General features: G+C 39.5%; 1 protein-coding gene across 4 annotated transcripts in view; it reads left to right on the plus strand.

The window, feature by feature from the left end:
* Positions 1-19,146, plus strand: part of Src64b (Tyrosine-protein kinase Src64B) — a 162,866-nt gene that overhangs the window by 454 nt on the left and 143,266 nt on the right. The window lies entirely within an intron of this gene.

Genomic DNA, 19,146 nt, shown 5'->3' on the forward strand with positions numbered 1-19,146 from the left:
ATAAACAAACGAACGCCATTGACCTTTAGGAGCGCATTGTCGTCAATTTTGAAACATTTGATGGGATTATCATTTTGGTTGACGATAGCTCGAGCTTTCGCGTCAGTCCGTTTTCCTTTTCGCAGAACTTTTTCATTTAAATAATGTTTGTGTCATCATTAAAGGGATTCTCGCAAACGAAAGTGTAAACAGAAAGTATCGATAAACCGGACTTTCTTACCAGTGATTAAACAAGTTTACATTTAATTATTATATTTTACGATAATTTCCGATTTGAATATTTCGCTTCCATTATTTATTATTTTTACCAGATTACTCGCAATTGTATCTAGTGAATGAAATATATTTTTTCTACATACTTAAAATTCATAGTTTCATTTTTCATACTTTTTTCTCAATAGTTCTTCTCGATAATTTATCATTGTCATATACATACATTATTTTTATATCCATTGGCTTTTCACCGTTACAATTTCGTACATACAGGGTCCAAAAACATTCGATTCGAAAGCACCAGAGACGAATATTAAATTCTCATTTATCAATGCGTCGAGCAAACATTACACTCGCTTACCGTCCATTTGGACGCAAAAGAAGTAAAAGAGCGTACAAGCACCTATCCGAAAAAGGATTTCCGTTGGAATCTCGCAAACATTCTCGAGAGCGTCTTCTAAATATTTAAACGCGTCGTTCCCGTAACAACTCAATACCATTTTGTAAACGCGCAACTGACTGTTACGAAGGTGGCCGTAAATATTAAACGATAGTGGAAAAAGAGAGCAAAACGATAACCGCTATCGACACAGCCACGGTCAACTTTCGATAGTTTCGTGTTTCCGGTGAACTCGTAATTAACTATAGTACTTTCTCACCCTTGTTGCGGAATCGTGCGAGATTTTTTACCGTTTTTCAACGTTTCTACGCCAGTCGTCGAACCGTTCTCAATGAATCGTTCGATCAACGTAATGTGAAAAGGAGAGCAGGCCATTGACGACAAAAGTAAAAGAGCAATAAACGACTCCTACGGCTGCGAAGCTACGACGAATGACCGCTACACCTCAGGTTCAGCTCTATACCGTTATAAGTGCGATTAACTTCGGAAATATTCGATTCCGAAGCGTAATCGTCGCGCGGTAGGCGCGCAGGGGAACCGTGTCGAGCCAAAGTCGCGGTACCGTCGCCATGAACTTACTTTAATTGTATATCTGTCGTGTCGTTGCGTGGCGTCGTCGGCACGCGCGCGCGGCATTGCGTTCGCGAGCTTTCACCGAGAGCCGCACGCGCCCACTTTGCAACGTGGATTGACCGTTATCGTTCGCGTTCGATAACATTGTGCCGCGAACGCCAATGCTCCGGCTCCCGATTATACGGGGTGTCTTAAGATACGCGAACGACGAGACGCGGACAGGGGTACTTTTCGCGAAAAGAAATCCAGAACACGAGGTAGCATTTTTTGGTACGGAAGTTCGTTTCCGAGAAAACTTGACGCGAAAGTAACAGAGGGCACGCGCGTTGATCATATTTTCCGCCGTAACACATTTACACGTCGAAATTTTACTTTTTCATTCCCGTAAGGGAGAAACGGTCCGCGATCGGGAATATTTTCGAAACAATTTTTTTACGGTAAAACACGTTTCTTTTGGACATTCCGATCGCGCGTTCGATCGTCGAACGAAAAATTTTCGAACGCGCGTACGTTTGTTAACGCGACTGCGTTCGAACGAGCGAATGGATTTCGATGGAAATTTTTTTATTCAACTGTTACCTTCTCGTATCAAGCTCCGATTAAATTTCGAACCCAGTCGATCCACGGACAACGATGATCGTTTCTCGTTGATTTTTCGTTTTCTTCGCGCGTATACATTATTTTTACAAAATTTGAAAACTATCTCAGATAAATCCTCGCGCGAGTGCCATCTGTATCTTCCCCGAGACGGACTAGAGCGAAATCGTTGTTTACCGCGTACTTCGACCACATTCTTTTATTATCGGAAAGTATTAGCGTACAGTTGACACCGAATTGCGTTACAATAAAATATAAATTTTGTTTATCGTTGAATAAATTAATCGATATCGTTTCACAATGTAAAGTAAGTTTGGAAAACACGGTTCATCGACGAATTCCTAACCCCTTTCCACGAAAGAGCTGTATTACAGGACACCTTGTATATTCGCCAGCGAACGCGCTCCAAACTTCTGCTATTGACTCGTGAAATGGTTCACTCTATCCACGAACGGATCTGCGCGTTGAAAGTTGAATGCAGATTTGTTGTCTATTGTATCAGGAAAATCGACCTAATTTCTCTCCGTCATGAATCATTTAAATAACAGATTTGTTATCGAATGCTTTTCGAGTTCGTGTCGGAAGCATTGCAACTATTGCAAATTAACTTTTCGCGTCCTTTGTCCTTTTCGAGCAGGTGCTCATGCGTTGAAAGCGATACGAAAATTGCCCTGCTTTTTTCCTTTTTTTTTTTCTTTTCTTCTTTTAAATTTAATCTTCAAAGAACTCTCGCGAAGTCTACTTTCAATATTGCAATTTTTGTCGCTTAAAAAAATTCACAAAAGTATTAATAATACATTGCCGTTTTCATACATTGCCGACAATGGTGTAGAAAGTTCGATCGATGACTATAGAGGAACTGCAAATCATTTTCTAAAGAAACTATTGACGCTACGACCCGTTTGCAACTTTGCGGTTATTTGTTCCGTTTAATTTTAATCGTAATTAACGTTCTATCGCGCGGCGCAACGCGCGCACCAAATTTTGGTAAACTAAAGCGGACATCGATTTTCGATTTAGCAATTGATTAATATCGCTCGTAAGTTTCTAAATTACCGAATCGTGTTCAACGCGTTAACGAATATTCGAATGTCGTGGTGGTCACTGGTGACCGGCGCTTGTAATTCACGTTTCTTCGAAGTGTTTAAATTTTTAAGCAACTGTCGTTATCGATACCATAAAAAAAAAAACAGTTGGTGTATTGCAACAATATTTATACTTTTCACGCGATAGTTTGAACAAACATTAACACAGAGGACAATAATTCCAGATGGTAATAATTACAATTATATATTAAAATGGATCATTCTGGGTGTGTTTTGAATGAAAATTAATCGAATGCTTTAAAAACATTCAACGATTCGGAGCAAGGTCGAAGCACAATCTGGTACAATACCAGATTGTAATAATTATAATTATACTAGGTTCTTTGATAAGTTTTGTCGTTCGATAAAACTTATTCAATAGTATAATATTAGATTGCTCGATAAGTTTCATCAAATGACAAAACTTATTAAACAATCTGTTACCTTAAAATGGTATATCCTTCTGTGTATATTTTAAATTACAATTAATCAAACGCTTAAAAAAAATTCAACGACCTGGAACAAGGTTCCGAACCAAATCGTACTAATTACAATTATAAATTAACACTACATCTACCGATTGCGAACGTATTACTATTTGTACCACCATACGTATCTTCCAAGTTACATGGGGAAAGGGCGAATTAATTCACGAGTCCCATTATTTGTCTATTCTAACAATTGTCCACGAATATCGTAAGCAGAGTCACCAGTCTCAGTTAATCGTAATAATTATAATTATATTTTAATTATACTTATGATTATTACTTATAATTAATTATAATTATACTAGGTTCTTCGATAAGTTTTGTCGTTCGATAAAACAAATTGAATAGTATAATACTAGATATGCTCCATAAGTTTTATCAAGCGACAAAACTTATTAATCAACCTCTTACCTTAAAATGGATCCTTCTGTGTATATTTAAAATTAAAATTAATCAAATGCTTAAAAAAAATTCAAAAAAAAATTCAAAAATTCAAATTGACCTCTTTGGTAGTTCTAGTGTTAAGTGTTGAAAACCGACGTGGCAGCGATATTCAGTTACACGATCGCGTTATGTATGTTTCTCTTTCTCTCTCTCTCTCACAATGTTTCCTTCGTTCTCCAGAACGTGTCTTTTTATCGAGTTAACGCGAATCGACAAAAAGTGGCATATTTAACTCGTCGCTGATTACACCGAGCGAACGATCGTAACGGGAGAATTTCGTTTGTGCTCGTTACGAGCGGTGTTCGGGCCGTGCTTAACGAATTTAATAAAACAGTGGAACAAAGCGACGTCGGGGTACCGCGATCGGCAACAAAAACACTCGAGGCGAGGAGAGCGATGCAAGGCAGCATCTCCCGTCTCGGAATAATCGCTGTTTTTCCACTGTTTGCGATTAAGGTCATTGAAGCCGCGGTAGATTTCCGACAATGGACGATTTCACGGCAGCTTCGGCACCGTCAGAAATTTACGAAGGCTTCTCTCTCTCTTTTACTCACTAACTCTCTCTCTCCCTCTCACTCTCTCGCTCTTTCGTTCGTTCACTCTCACGTTTTTATCGCGCATAGAAGGAAGCGTACGCCCTGGCCTGTTTACCACTGCGCGTAACCACGTGCGTTCAAGTATCCTCGGATGCAACGGGATAAATGCTCGTTCGAGAGGCTGGTTTATCTTTTCGGGGTAGGGGGATTCGACGAACAGTCGGTGTATTGTGTCGCGTGGAACACAGCCATCGATACGGTTCGCTAAACGGGGAAACGCCTAGAGAATTTCTCTACAAAAAAAGAAAAAAAAGAAATGTTGACGCAGGAAACGTTACACGTTCAGAAAAACCCATTTTCGTCCACGCGGGGCACTCGGGGCTCTGGCCGCTCACCGGTGATATTTCAAAGATACGGGTAGCTACCGTGTGCGTCAACGTGGCTTTAAATACAACAGGCTGTAACCGTTTCGGAGTTCTGGACGGGCTTACGTCAAAACAGCTATTAAGCGAAGTTTTGGAACGGACGGTATTACTGTAACGCCACGCGGCGCTGCAACGCGGCAAGTTGGTGCAACATCCTCACGGATTTTAAATTACGGCCTTAAGTAGGACCGAAAGTATTCCGTATGATGCTCGTTGACGTCCCGAGTGCGCTCTCGGATTTGCTCGAACGAGAGTAATATAGTCTCGCTCATCGTGGGGCGACCGGATATTTGAAATATGGGAGCGGGAGGTGGACAATGTTTATTCACGGATGTACTCGCCCGACGAAAATTATTCATTTCGTTTGTAATATCGAATCTGAACTTTTTTTTTCTTTGTTTCCTTTGGTGTGTTCGGAACTTCGCGAATATCTCGAGCGAAAACTATTACAATACGTTGGACGACGAAATTTATACGATTCTTTTTATCGTTTGTTCGCACACGTGGTGAAAGTACGGAAGATTTGTAAGAATTGTTGGATTTGGGAAACAATACGGACACGTTTATTTTATATTCATCCGTGTTGGTTCGTTTGGGTGTAGTATACTTGTAGGATGACATCTCTTTTGAAAAATAGTAGGCGTGTCTCTATTTGTTTCGTATATTCACGATATTTTTATTACGAAAAATTCATGTAATTTGATCATCTTGGCAATTAGACACTATTTGGTAATGTAAGGATCGTCTATGAAATATCTCGATTGATTTTAGTATCATATTTAGTACATTAGTGTAATCACAATCACTCGAGTTAGCATCGATTGATATTAAAATCTGCTAACTCGAGTGATTGTGATTACACTAATGTACTAAATATGATCAACTTGGATACGTCGTCTACACGTATAAGAATAGCTGACCATAGTTTTAATTTTAATTCAATTAATAATTACATCGATTGTTCCTCTCTTCTTACGCAAATCAATCTCTACGTACCAGAACGTATACTGAGATATAGAACTGGCTTTTATATACATAAATCTGGATCTGAATATAGATTAAAGAATAGATTAAAGAACGTATACTGAGATAAAGAGCTGGTTTTTATACCCACGAATCTAGATCTGAATATAGATTAAAGAATCCAATCGATCGTATCATTACAGACTCTAACACTCTTTATAATCGTATAAATTTTGTCTGTGGATCTTTACATACCTTTAAAAGAAAATTGCTACTTTTCATACAAAGAGCTTCGGTCCGTTTATAAAAAAAATAATAATAATAATAATACTATTTGACAATGAAAGAGTCGTCAATCAAATATCTCGATTGATTTTAATACTATATTAATCGATGTTAGTTCGAGTGATTATGATTATACTAATATACTACATATGATCAACGTGTATACATTGTCTGTACGTGGAAGAATAGCTGATCATAGTTTTATTTTTAATATAATTAATAATTATAACAATTGTCCCTCTCTTTTTACGCAAATCAATCCCTACGTGCCAGAATGTGTATCGACACCTAGATCGTATCATTATTGACTTTAACACTTTGTGTAATCGTATAAATTTTGTCTGTGGATCTTTACATACCTTTAAAAAACAATTGTTTATAAAAAAATAAATAATAATAATAATACTACTACTATTTGGCAATGAAAGAGTCGTCTGTGAAATATCTCGATTGATTTCAATATTAATCGATGCAGACTCGAGTGAGTTCATGGCGAGGACTTCGTCCCGAGTGCGAAGGAATTTCAAAAGTTAGACCCCGTGTCTCGGTGTTTCTTCCATCTCGGTTCAATGATAAATTTTCACGGGCCGTTTTAAAACACCGTCACGTTCCTTTCCGTGCGCGTAACTTTTCGAGCGAGCGATCATGCACGAAAAGCAGGCCAACGGAACTGAAACTTTGCGATTCGGTATCGCGGAAAAGTGACATCGCGTAAATTTTTAATCGTCCCTCACGGAACAAGCAAAACACCCTAGGTCGCCGCGACACGCTTTACGAGGTCAGTGATTACATTAATTAGGCGCGACGATGTATTTTCCACCCAGAGCGCTTTGCGCGGATCCGTAGCCAGGTCTTTGACATTGTTCCGTGGCACTTGAGGGGTTCTTCTACTCTAGGAGACTAAAAAAAGACTTCTTTGTGAATTTCTTATTCAAACTTCCCCCCCTATTCATAATAACCTTCTTAAACTTTGCAAATTTATTTATGCACGCTCCGAGACGACATCTCCGTCCCGTTCCACGGAGGAAATATTCATTTGTCGAAGAGAAACGGGAACTCGAGGCTTTCGAAGAATAAAAGCACACGCTTCGTTCAATTTTTCAATCTTTCACCCGGACGCTATTGCCAACAGCCTTTTCGAACTTTCCGCTCCATTTGTACACGCTTCGAGGGAACGTCTACTTGTTTCCACGTGGAAACATTAATTTGTAAAAGTGTGTTACTAATATTTTCAATTTCATCGATTGAAAAGAATTAAATTATACTTTTTTTTTTCCACGTGGAAATATTAATTCGTACAAGTGTGTTACTAATATTTTCAATTTTATCGATCGAAAAGAATTAAATTATACTTTTTTTCCACGTGGAAATATTAATTTGTACAAATGTGTTATTAATCTTTTCAATTTTATCGATTGCAAAGAATTAAATTATACTTTTTTTCCACGTGGAAATATTAATTTATACACGTGTGTTACTAATCTTTTCAATTTTATCGATTGCAAAGAATTAAATTATACTTTTTTTCCACGTGGAAATATTCATTTGTACAAATGTGTTACTAATATTTTCAATTTCATCGATTGCAAAAAATTAAATTATACTTTTCTTCCACGTGGAAATCTTAATTCGTACAAGTAACTCTCATCGATTGCAAAGAATTAAATCATACTTTTTTTCCACGTGGAAATCTTAATTCGTACAAGTAACTTTCATCGATTGCAAAGAATTAAATTATACTTCTTTTTTTCCACGTGGAAATATTAATTCGTACAAGTAACTTTCATCGATTGCAAACAATTAAATTATACTTTTTTTCTACTTAAAAATATTAATTTATACAAGTGTGTTACTAATCCTTCCAACTTCATCGATCGAAAAGAATTAAATTTTGTATCTCACACGAGTACAGATACAACGAGAACGAAGCGTAAAGAAGAACGGTGTAATTTCACCGGAGTAGAATATTTTTTTTTTTTTTGAAACGAGAAAAAAAAAGGAATTGTAGACGTAACGCTGGCGGTGGTAGTCTCGGATATAAAGATACCTCTGCTTTGTACGTGTGCCAAATTTTGTAAAGATTCACCGATGTCGTAATTTTTACAGAGCCACGAAAAAGGTAGCGAAAACGATTTCGAAGTTTCACGTTCACGTTTCGTTCGTGTAATGAATTTTGTTTCCGATTCACGACTAATCAACTATTCCGGGGCAATATAGGAGACCTTGACACTCCTCGAAGAACTCGTTTTGTGTCGTTCTTTCATTGCTGCGAGCAGTTCTTGCCTCCTTTGAAACATCGGAGTGTCGACACCGAGCGCGTCGAAGTTTTCTGCAAACATCTTGCGCTGCAGTCCAATATTAAGAGCGTCGCTGATCAAATTTGTACAACCGAGTGGCAGCCACCGTTAAAAATAGATACAACCGAGTGAAGTATTTTCCTTTTAGACAATTTTCAACCAACAATGCAGACGTTCAGGAACACATCGTTGCGCGGTGAAACTTTCCTTGATATTCTATCCACGAAAGCTACCCTCCGACGATTCTTCATCGGTTAAGTTTTCGTAAATAGGTCACAATATCTTCTGAATTTTTCCAGCGAGGGAACGGTTCGTGGTCGAATTCTTCCACATTTCCAAGAGCCTCGACTTCACGTCAGTTCCACCACCCGGTCCAGTCCTGTACGACAATTCGTGTCCCGTGAATTTTTATTCGTTTAACCGTTTGTGGAAAGTAACATTTCCCGTGCGAAAATTCCGGAAAATGTTTACACCGTTCGCGAAAATTAAACTCCGATCTTTTCGGTTCGGTTGATGGAATTTTTAACCAGTAGCTTTTACTCTATCGATTGGACCTTGGTGAAAGGTCGATTGAACAGCTTTCTTGTTTTCTTTTTTGGAGGAATAAAATTTTAATGGAAATTACCGAGAGAAATTTTCAGGGTTGGTCACTAAACAAAATAATATTTTCTTCAAGAAAGTATAGTACATGTATCGAGATACGGTACATGTAGGGAGAGAGTGTTACTACTCGGAGTACGCGTTAAGTGTTACTCGAATCACACGTGTAATGAAACTTACGGCTAGAGTTTCGATTACGCGAATTTTTCAAAGTTCGATCCGATGCTTCGAGACTCGAGGCTCTTAAGACCCGAAGCTTCGCGGAAGCTGTTCGAAACGTTTGTTTCTTTCGAACTTTTAAATCGAAAGATCCACGGCACGCGTATCGTCGTACTTAGCCGGTTGAAGAGCGCTCGTTCCGAAAGTTTCGAGACAAAAAGAAAGCCGAGGTGAATTTCTTGTTACGATTTCTCGAAATAACCCTCCACGAGCGTTCCCCGTGGGACGTTTCGGTCGTTTTCGAGGCGTGTTTTAAATGCAAAACACCGCTCGTCGCGAACAACGCCATTTAGCGTTGAAACGCACCCATTAGGGGATCTCCTTGTGTCCTCCATTGTTCCACGTCCGGCCATTATGCTCGACTTTCGAAAATTAGAAAAACTCGTACTCCATTAGGTTCTTTGCGAAACGTTTCATCGGCTACTTGCCGCGTTTCGCGTTTCTTTCTTCAATTTTTCATCCAGGAATGCACACACGTTATTTCGTTACCGTGGGTATTTAACATCGTTCGCCGTTCAATTTGCAATACAAAGCAATGCAAAGAAATTCCCTCGAAACGGGGCTGCTTCGATATCTTCTACGGTTTCGATAAGCTAGGAAAAGTGTAATATTCGATCGTTTGGAAAGTCGTTTCGTTTTCCAAAATGGAGAATATATGATTTAATAAAATGTTTATACGCTCTAAAAAAATTATGTTTCATTTTCACGAAAAAAAAGGAATGACTTTCCGAACAACCCAATAAATACCGAAAAATCGAAGAGTCAAGGTGGGGTGAGTTATAGAAATATAAAAGGGGCGAGAATGGAGGTGAAAATTGTGAAAATTGTTTGGAAAATTTCACTTGATAATTATTAGGTTGTTCAGAAAGTCGTTTCGTTTTCCAAAATGGAGAGTATATTATTTAATGAAACGTTTATACGCTCTAAAAAAATTGTGTTTCATTTTCACGAAAAAAAACGAAATGACTTTTCGAACAACCCAATAAATACCGAAAAATCGAAGAGTCAAGATGGGGTGAGTTATAGAAATATAAAAGAGGCGACAATGGAGGTGAAACTTGTGAAAATTGTTTGGAAAATTTCACTGGATAACTAAATACCGAAAAATCCTTGAACAATTGTAAATATACGAACGAGATCTACACGAAACTTCACACATGTTTATCAAACAGTAGTACAATCTTTCGAAAAATGAAACGACGAACCTGATAGCGTCATTTCTTATCAAACGACAAAACTTATCGATCAACCTATTCTATGGTTGCAGAACTGAAATATATTAGTTTTCATTTATATAGGTACCTACTGTTCAATTTCTACGACGTGTAATTAATTCTCTGTTTCAATAATTGTTATCGAATATTGTGAGCAATTACTGTCAATGATTGACTAATTATAAAAAGAAATTCGAAATACGTCAAACAAACCACTTTGGTAATTCTCGTGTTAAAACATTTAATGAATTTGAAACTTCACACATGAGTCGACAAAACTACACGAAACTTCACACATAAGTCGACAAAACTACATGAAACTTCACACATAAGTCGACAAAACTACACGAATCTTCACACATGAGTCGACAAAATTATATCAATCTTCACACACGAGTCGACAAAACTACACGAATCTTCACACATGAGTCGACAAAATTATATCAATCTTCACACACGAGTCGACAAAACTACATGAAACTTCACACACGAATCGACAAAACTACATGAATCTTCACACACGAGTCGACAAAACTACATGAATCTTCACACACAAGTTGACAAAACTACATAAAACTTCACACACGAGTCGACAAAACTACATGAATCTTCACACAGGAGTCGACAAAAGTACACGAAACTTCACACACGAGTCGACAAAACTACATGAATCTTCACACACGAGTCGACAAAACTACACGAAACTTCACACACAAGTCGACAAAACTACACGAAACTTCACACATGAGTCGACAAAACTACACGAATCTTCACACACAAGTTGACAAAACTACATAAAACTTCACACACAAGTCGACCAAACTACACGAAACTTCACACACGAGTCGACAAAACTACATGAATCTTCTCACATAAGTCGACAAAACTACACGAATTTTCACACACGAGTGGACAAAACTACACGAAACTTCACACATGCTCATCAAACGATAATACCATCTTCCGAAAAATAAAACGACAAACCCGATAGCGTAATTTCTCATCGAACGACAAAACTTATCGAACACACCAATTAGAAGCGCGAGGCATAGAGAATTTTCGAATTGAGAAGACGAACGCGATCGAACGATTGGAAATGTTATTCCAGACTTGGACGATGCGGTTAAAAATTCATAGCCATCTGTGCTTGCGTACACGGGAACCGGTAGGATGGGAGAAATTCCACACAGTACCTGGAAGAATGAAAGCAACAAGCGTGCACGGGAACGTTCGCGCGACAACGGGGCGCGGAGTTATTGCAAATTTCTTGTCGCGCGAAACTTTCGACCAGTTGGCGGGACGTGGGGAGGGGGTGGGTGGAGGGTGGGTGGGTAGAAGCCTCGTATTTCAACGTGGAGCGTTCCGAGCGCAATTTTTGTCCCTTCGTCGTTTATATTTACGGTTGTTGCGACCACTGGACGGAACTACGTGGTAAATCTAACCCCCGCGCAGGACCTCCGGCCGTTAACCGTGCAAACGCTTCCGCTGGATTCGTGCCAGTCGTCCGTCGAAACTCGCGATTTAGAGGGCGGAGACGTCGACGAGGAAGCCTCGAGTTTTCCTTTCTGTCGTTCGAGGGTCCTTTGTGCCCTTGGAGACTTCATCGACTCGGTTACCACGGCAGTACCGCGTCCGGAAGCAGCCAATTCGACGCGTTTGCGTTCGCCGCGTTGCTTGTCGGTGCGCATTCTTAGATAAGGATATATACCGACCACTCTCTTTTCTCCTCCTTTTCTCGTTCGTTGCCTTTTCTTCGTCGCGACGCCCGCTGAATTCACCTCGACTTTTTGCCAACACGATCCTTCAACGGTGGAAAATTGTATCCGAATAATGGATGCAGAAAGACACCGTGTAGCGATTTTCTCCATTGAAATCGGTGATTCTTAAAGCACGCTGTACATCACCAACGACTCTTCACCATTCGTTCTTGACTATTAATCATTCTTTCTTCGTCTCGGTTATTTAACTTTGCAATATTGTTTGAATCGGTGAAGAAGATTTGCAGTTTACTCGATCAGTGTTGGAAACTTAAGTATTAGTTTCGATGTTGTATCTTTGTTCTTCGGGTTGTATCTGACGACAGAATTTTTTATTAAATTGTTGTCCATGGAAAGAGTACAGTTTACATGGTGAAATAATACGATTTACTATTAGGTGCTCAAGTAGTTTCGATATTGTATCTTTGATCTTCGAGTTGTATCTAACGACAGAATTTTTTATTAAATTGTTGTCCAGTGGAAATAGTACAGTATACACGGTGAAATAATACCATTTACTACTAAATCCTCAAATAGTTTCGATATTGTGTCTTTGTTCTTCGAGTTGCATCTAACGACAGAATTTTTTATCAAATTGTTGTCCATGGAAAGAGTACAGTTTACACGGTGAAATAATACGATTTACTATTAGATATTGTATCTTTGTATCTTTTGGGTTACCTCCAAAAGTAGGTTTCGCATTGAATTGTTGTCCGTGAAAACAGTACTGTTCACACTGGTTTTCTTTTACCATTTTTTCAAGAAACGAAGATTCGTCGAAAATTTAATTCTCGATACAAATTTCTACCGCGCATTTCCGGCGTTAAATACGAACGCATAGTGCTCCAAGAAGTTTGTTTTCGCTGTTTGCCCAAGACGCGATAAGAATCGTAGTGGAAGCAAGAAACCGGATCGTTCCTGGTGTCGAAGCAGCTCGAAAACGCGGAATACGTTTATATCACGCGGGACTGGTGCATTTTCCAGGAGAACGAGTTTGGAAATCCTGGTAGCGCGCAAGGACCTAAACCGTGGCTTCGGATACAACAGATCTCGGTGTACAGGGCGGATCGTCGTTGTTTTCGTTCGTTTGTCCACGTTTCGTGCAACATCGTAAAACGAAATTGAGAAAATCGTACCGTTCCGGGAACCCTTGTAACTTCTTCCCTGTCCCATTTAACCAATCGTCGATAACGTTCTCCCCGTAACGATACACGAAAATCTTTCCACACACGGCCAGGGAACTCTTTATTCGCGAAACGACCGCTTTGTTTGCAAATATACGACCTACTCCGCACGATATCATCACGCCTTTCAGATGGTTACCGAAAATCGATATTCCTCGCGAGCGGGGACTTTCGAGTCACACTGTATACTCACATTCAGGTTACTGCGCAAGGTTCGACGGATAAAAGCGTAGACTTTATGGAAACGAGTCTCTCCATGGTGAACGTTTATTAAGATAAACATTCGTGGAAGGTTCTATACTCGTATCTGAATCAATTGGTCGCTCAAGGTCGTTTCTAAGATGGTAAGTCACCAACTTAGGGGACAGAATCGAGAACAACCATTCCAACGTTATATTGGGTCGTTCGGAAAGTCGTTTCGTTTTTTTTTTTTAGTGTAAACGAGACACGATTTTTTTAAAGCGTATAAACACTTTATTAAATTACATATTCTTCATTTTGGAAAACGAAATTACTTTACGAACAACCTGATAGTTTCTCTATTCGTGTCGAGAGACGACACGGTGGTGACTCTTCGGTGACCTTGAACGGCCATTTTATTTAACACGTACAGTAACGAGACCTCTGTCTTAAATCACGAGTGCGTCCTCGATGAATTGTCCTCCTCTCCTCGAAAACTCGAGCAACGTTCGTCGTTGAATAATTCGTTCGTTACCTGTACTTGGAATCGCTTCGCTCCGCTGCAAATTAAACCAATATTCCGTTCTACGACGAAACATTCGCCAACAATTTCATCGCTAGACGCTTCAACGCGCGTTATTGACGCAGCCCCGGCAGCGTTTCAATTATTCGCGCCGCCAATGGAAATACTTGAACACGGGAATCGATTTATTGATCGTACCGTGCGACGTTTAATGTAAAATAATATCCATCCGCGTGATTCATCGTGACCGGGACAGTTTCGATGGATTCTGCATTATTAACGCGGCGCGCGTAATTCGCCGAACGGCGCGACGTATGCATGTATAATACGCGCGCGAGAAGATTGCATCTACGGTTACGGTACGTTCTCCACGGTTCAGAGATTGTCACCACGGACGCGAAAAGCATGCGATTGGTTCCGAATCCACCGTAACTCCAAATGTAATCTTCTCGCGCGCGTACAGTATATTGTTCGCGTTAAATTGACACTTGCTCGCGCGACTTGGAAAATTAAATTGCAAGTACAATTTTTTTGAACGATCTCGTTACTGTGTTCGAAGTTGTAACTTTGAAAATAATTTTTAAAATAAAAATTCGAAAACACGAATTTGGAAAATTGAACGAATATGTTAAGTATATAACAGAAAACGTGTATTGTTAAGAACAAGTTTGCAGATATTGCAAAATTGGAAAGTTTCTTACAGTAACTATACACTATCGTCAACTAAGTACACTATTGTTGTTAAATCGACACTTGCTCGCGCATCTCATTATCGTGTTCGAAGTTGTATCTTTGAAAACAAATTTTTAATTAAAAATTCGATTTTGGATTCACGAATTCGGAAGATTGGACGAATATGTTAAGTACATAATACAAAACGTGTATTGTTAAGAACAAGTTTGTGGATATTGGAAGGTTTCTTATAGCAACCATACTGTTTTTCGACGATAACCAAATTTGTCTAGTTTCTCTACGCTTTCGAGTGGTAATTAAATTAAAAGATCGATTCATGGGGGATCGTGGGTGACCGGAAGCTTTGCTTCGTCAGTTTCACGATAGGTCCACACCCTCCTATGATTTATACTAGGTGTGTTCAATAAGTTTTATCGTTTTTTCCATTACAAAATAAATACCATGACACTTCAACTTTGAACAACTGTAAATATCCGTACGAGATCTCCACGAAACGGAAATTATCGACCAAATTCTACACTAACAATTTCAAGATAATTAAATCTAAATCGATCTAATTATACTAGGTTGTTCGATAACTTTTCTTAATTTTTCCATTGTAAAAAAAATACTACCACGCTTTTCAACTTTGAACAACTGTAAATATCCGAACGAGATCTACACGAAACGGAAATTATCGACCAAATTCTACACTAACAATTTCAAGATAATTAAATCTAAATCGATCTAATTATACTAGGTTGTTCGATAACTTTTCTTAATTTTTCCATTGTAAAAAAAATACTACGACCCTTCAATTTCGAACAACTGTAAATATACAACCGAGTCGACAGATCCACGCGAAACTTCGCACACGTTCGTCAAACAGTAGCGTCATCCTCAGAAAAATAAAACAACGAACCAAACAGCACCGTTTCGTATCGTACGACAAAACTTACCGAGCAACCTATTATTTCCTCTACCGTACGAGTTAATAAACGTTCGTTTCGTTTCGTAATTGACATCGTTTCGTCGCGTCGATGACGTTCCATTTCTGCAGTCACCGAGCGACTTACGGACCCGATTGTAGGTTGTTCCAGGATTAAACCGTTTCGCCGATGTCGAGCCAGTGCGGGAAAATCGAGAACAATGCGTCTACGCCGATTGCCGATGAAAAACCACCGGGAAAAATCGATCGCCGGCCATTCTCCTTGTTTTCTCCCTAGCCCCTGTGTGTGTCTCTAGGGGTTGCTGCGAACCCTTCACTGACGCGTCCTCCGGGACCATCCCTGCTTCACCCTCGAAATAGTTAACGAGATTCATCGCGTTCGTTGGTGGCGGAAAGGCTTTCTGGAAGGGAGAAAAAAAAAAAAAAAAAGAAAAGAAGAAAAAAAGAAAAATGAAAAAGTAAAACGTACCGTAAGCTCTTCTTTCCTAAACTCCGGTGTCGCGTGTCGCGTTTACTTTCGCTTTCGCGGATCGATACGCACTTTTACGCGCGGCACGCGACGCTTGTTTTTACCGCCCCCTCCCCTCTCCCCGTTCACCTCCCTACGAACAAAACGGCGTCGTTACGTCTTGGAACATTTACGAAAACCGAGCGCCCACCTTTTATCGCATTTTTCCGCGTCCCGCGGAATAATCCCCGGCGCGACAGGCTCGCGACTCGCTTTTCTCGAAACGAGCATTCTTTCGAACGCTTTATCGAGGGAGGCTGGGGGATAGAAGAGAACGCGATCGTTCCCCCCACTCCGCCGCTTCGATGCTTCACTCGGCGCCGATCTCCTCGCTCGAGATTCGGTTCCCTTGTTACGCGCGAGAGCCTCCATCGGGGTGTGTGTTTACCCCTGAAAATTGGGAGACTCGAGGGGATCTTTCCGTGCGGATGAATTAACGGATCTTGAAAATCTTGTCGATCGAGAGCGTCGCGTTAACGTTCCTCGGGTTAAATTGAATTTGGAAAGTTCGACTCGCGGGAAAATTTGTGGAAAAATGAAAGATCAAGGTGCTCTGTAAACGAGTGTAATCGTCGTTATGGATAACTATTATTTTAGTTTTCCATAGCGCGTTAGAAGTTTTCTAATTCTTATTTATGAATATTTGAACTTTGCTTTAGTATACACGTTAATATACTAGAGTAAAGTGTGAGTGTTCGTAAGTACGCGAATTGGAAAATTTGTAACATGGTATGGAAAATCATAACAGAGTAAGAATGCTGGTAGAGAACTATTTATGTTGTAAATATAAACAGTCCTGTAGGACCAAGAGAATATTTCATGTACCTTTGTACACCAGTGATATTTGTACACTTTTGTGAAGAATATTGATTTTCTGGAATATTTCAATTTTATATCACTGAAAAATGTACAGAGTGTTCGTAGAAGTTACAGGACTATTTATATTTACAACATAAATAGTCCTGTAGTCCTGTTACGTTATATATTTACAACATAAATAGTCCTGCAGGACCAAGAGAATATTTCACGTACCTTCGTACACCAGTGATATTTGTACACTTCTGTGAAGAACATCGATTTCCCGTAACATTTCAACTTTATATCGTTGAAAAACGATAACAAAGTGTTCGTAAAATCTTGGCCCCGATGTACACGCGTACGTCCCGATCCTCGATATACACGAGTTTCTCGGATAGATTTTTCAACCGGTCTCTCGAAAACATTGTACATTCTTTTCGAAAAATTCCTTTTCCCTCCGTGCTACCGTGATGAAAAAAGAAGGACAAAAGACGAAAGGAAAACGAGCACGAAGGACCACTTGACCTCCGAGTTTCGTACAGTCTAGCGTTAAACCGTATGCAGCGGGCAAATAGGTTGCCGTGCTCATTAAGTATACGAGGTAGAAAGCGCTCGTCGCTCTGGCGTCTATATACGCGTGTTAGAGTTAGGGGGACCCCCCCATTGGGGTGGTTGTACTATTGATTTTTTTCGCCCTGTCCCGTTGAATTATCGAGAGGCTCTCTTATGTGGGCGATCCTGCTGGCACAATGTGCTGTCCGATGACGAAGGCGCGGAGAACACTGGGCGAGGAGAATTGATAAAGGACCGTGATAACATCTGCGAGCGATAACGCTCGGACCACCGCTCGGTGGCTGCTGAAACGGAACAAAACACGAAGATCTGGAACGGACGAAATAATCGCGAGCCTTCGTTCCCACTACGTGTCACGGAATAAGCTAGACCTCCGATTAGGCTCGTCGAGACCACCTTCTGCCAGATGCACGCGGAATTGATCGAATATCGGAAAAGACACGATCAGCAATTTTTCTTTGTCGGTTCGAACAATGGTAACGGTTTGTCTTTACCGTGTCGAAAACGATCCTTTATTACCGCGTTATCAAACCCTTTTGTAGAGTGCTAACGAGCTGCTAATGAGCTGGTAATACTGTACACCACCCCCTCCAGCTTCGCTCGTTGCCAAGCGACCATCCCCACCCACTCGTCAACGCGACGCACCGAACCGGACTCGCGCGCAGTAATCGAGGTTTCACGAGTCTGTGACAACCCGAGAAACAATGTTACATAAATTTATATAAATACAACGTTCAGACACTGATAATATCCGATAAACATTTGTCATCGTTACTATTGGGTTGTTCGGAAAGTCATTTCGTTTTCCAAATTGGAGAATGTATAGTTTAATAAAATGTTTATGCACTTTGAAAAAATCGTGTTTCATTTTCACCGAAAAAAAGGAATTGACTTTCCGAACAATCTAATACATACTTCGATTCTTTAAACTGTCTACCACGATTCTATCAATTTTAACACACACTATACAATATTTTTTATTACATTTACACTGTACAATATTTTTTTACAATTCTGGAACGAAGCTCCTATCGTCAAACTATGTATACTATTTTTTACCTTATAAATTAAGTCCTTGCGGTATAACACATCATTTTAACACACACCGCGAAGTAACTGAGAATTTTTCCAAGTCTCAGTAATCTCGCGTTTAATTCTCTTTTTTCTCTCTTTCTCGCATCTATTTTACAGTTGCCCAAAAAACGAGCAAAAATCGAGAATCGTTACATATTTCTCGCGTACAATATTTTTTTACAATCCTGTAACGAATCTTTCATCGTCGAATATACCATTATAATATATCACCATTTCATACCAATACATACCATTTTTTACCTTATAGATTAAGTCCTTGCGGTTTAACACACAATTTTAACATACACCGCTAACTGAGAATTTTTCCAAATCTCAGTAATCACGCATTTAATTCTCTTTTTTCTCTCTTTCAAGTATCTATTTTACAGTTGCCCAAAAAACGAGCAAAAATCGAGAATCGTTACATATTTCTCGCGTACAATATTTTTTTACAATTTTGTAACGAATTTCTCGTCGAATATACCATTATAATATATCACCATTTCATACCAATATATACCATTACAATATATCACCATTTCATACCAATATATACCATTATAATAAATCACCATTTCATACCAATACA

Source organism: Ptiloglossa arizonensis, chromosome 1 (assembly GCF_051014685.1).
Source record: "Ptiloglossa arizonensis isolate GNS036 chromosome 1, iyPtiAriz1_principal, whole genome shotgun sequence".
Lineage (NCBI taxonomy): Eukaryota > Metazoa > Arthropoda > Insecta > Hymenoptera > Colletidae > Ptiloglossa > Ptiloglossa arizonensis.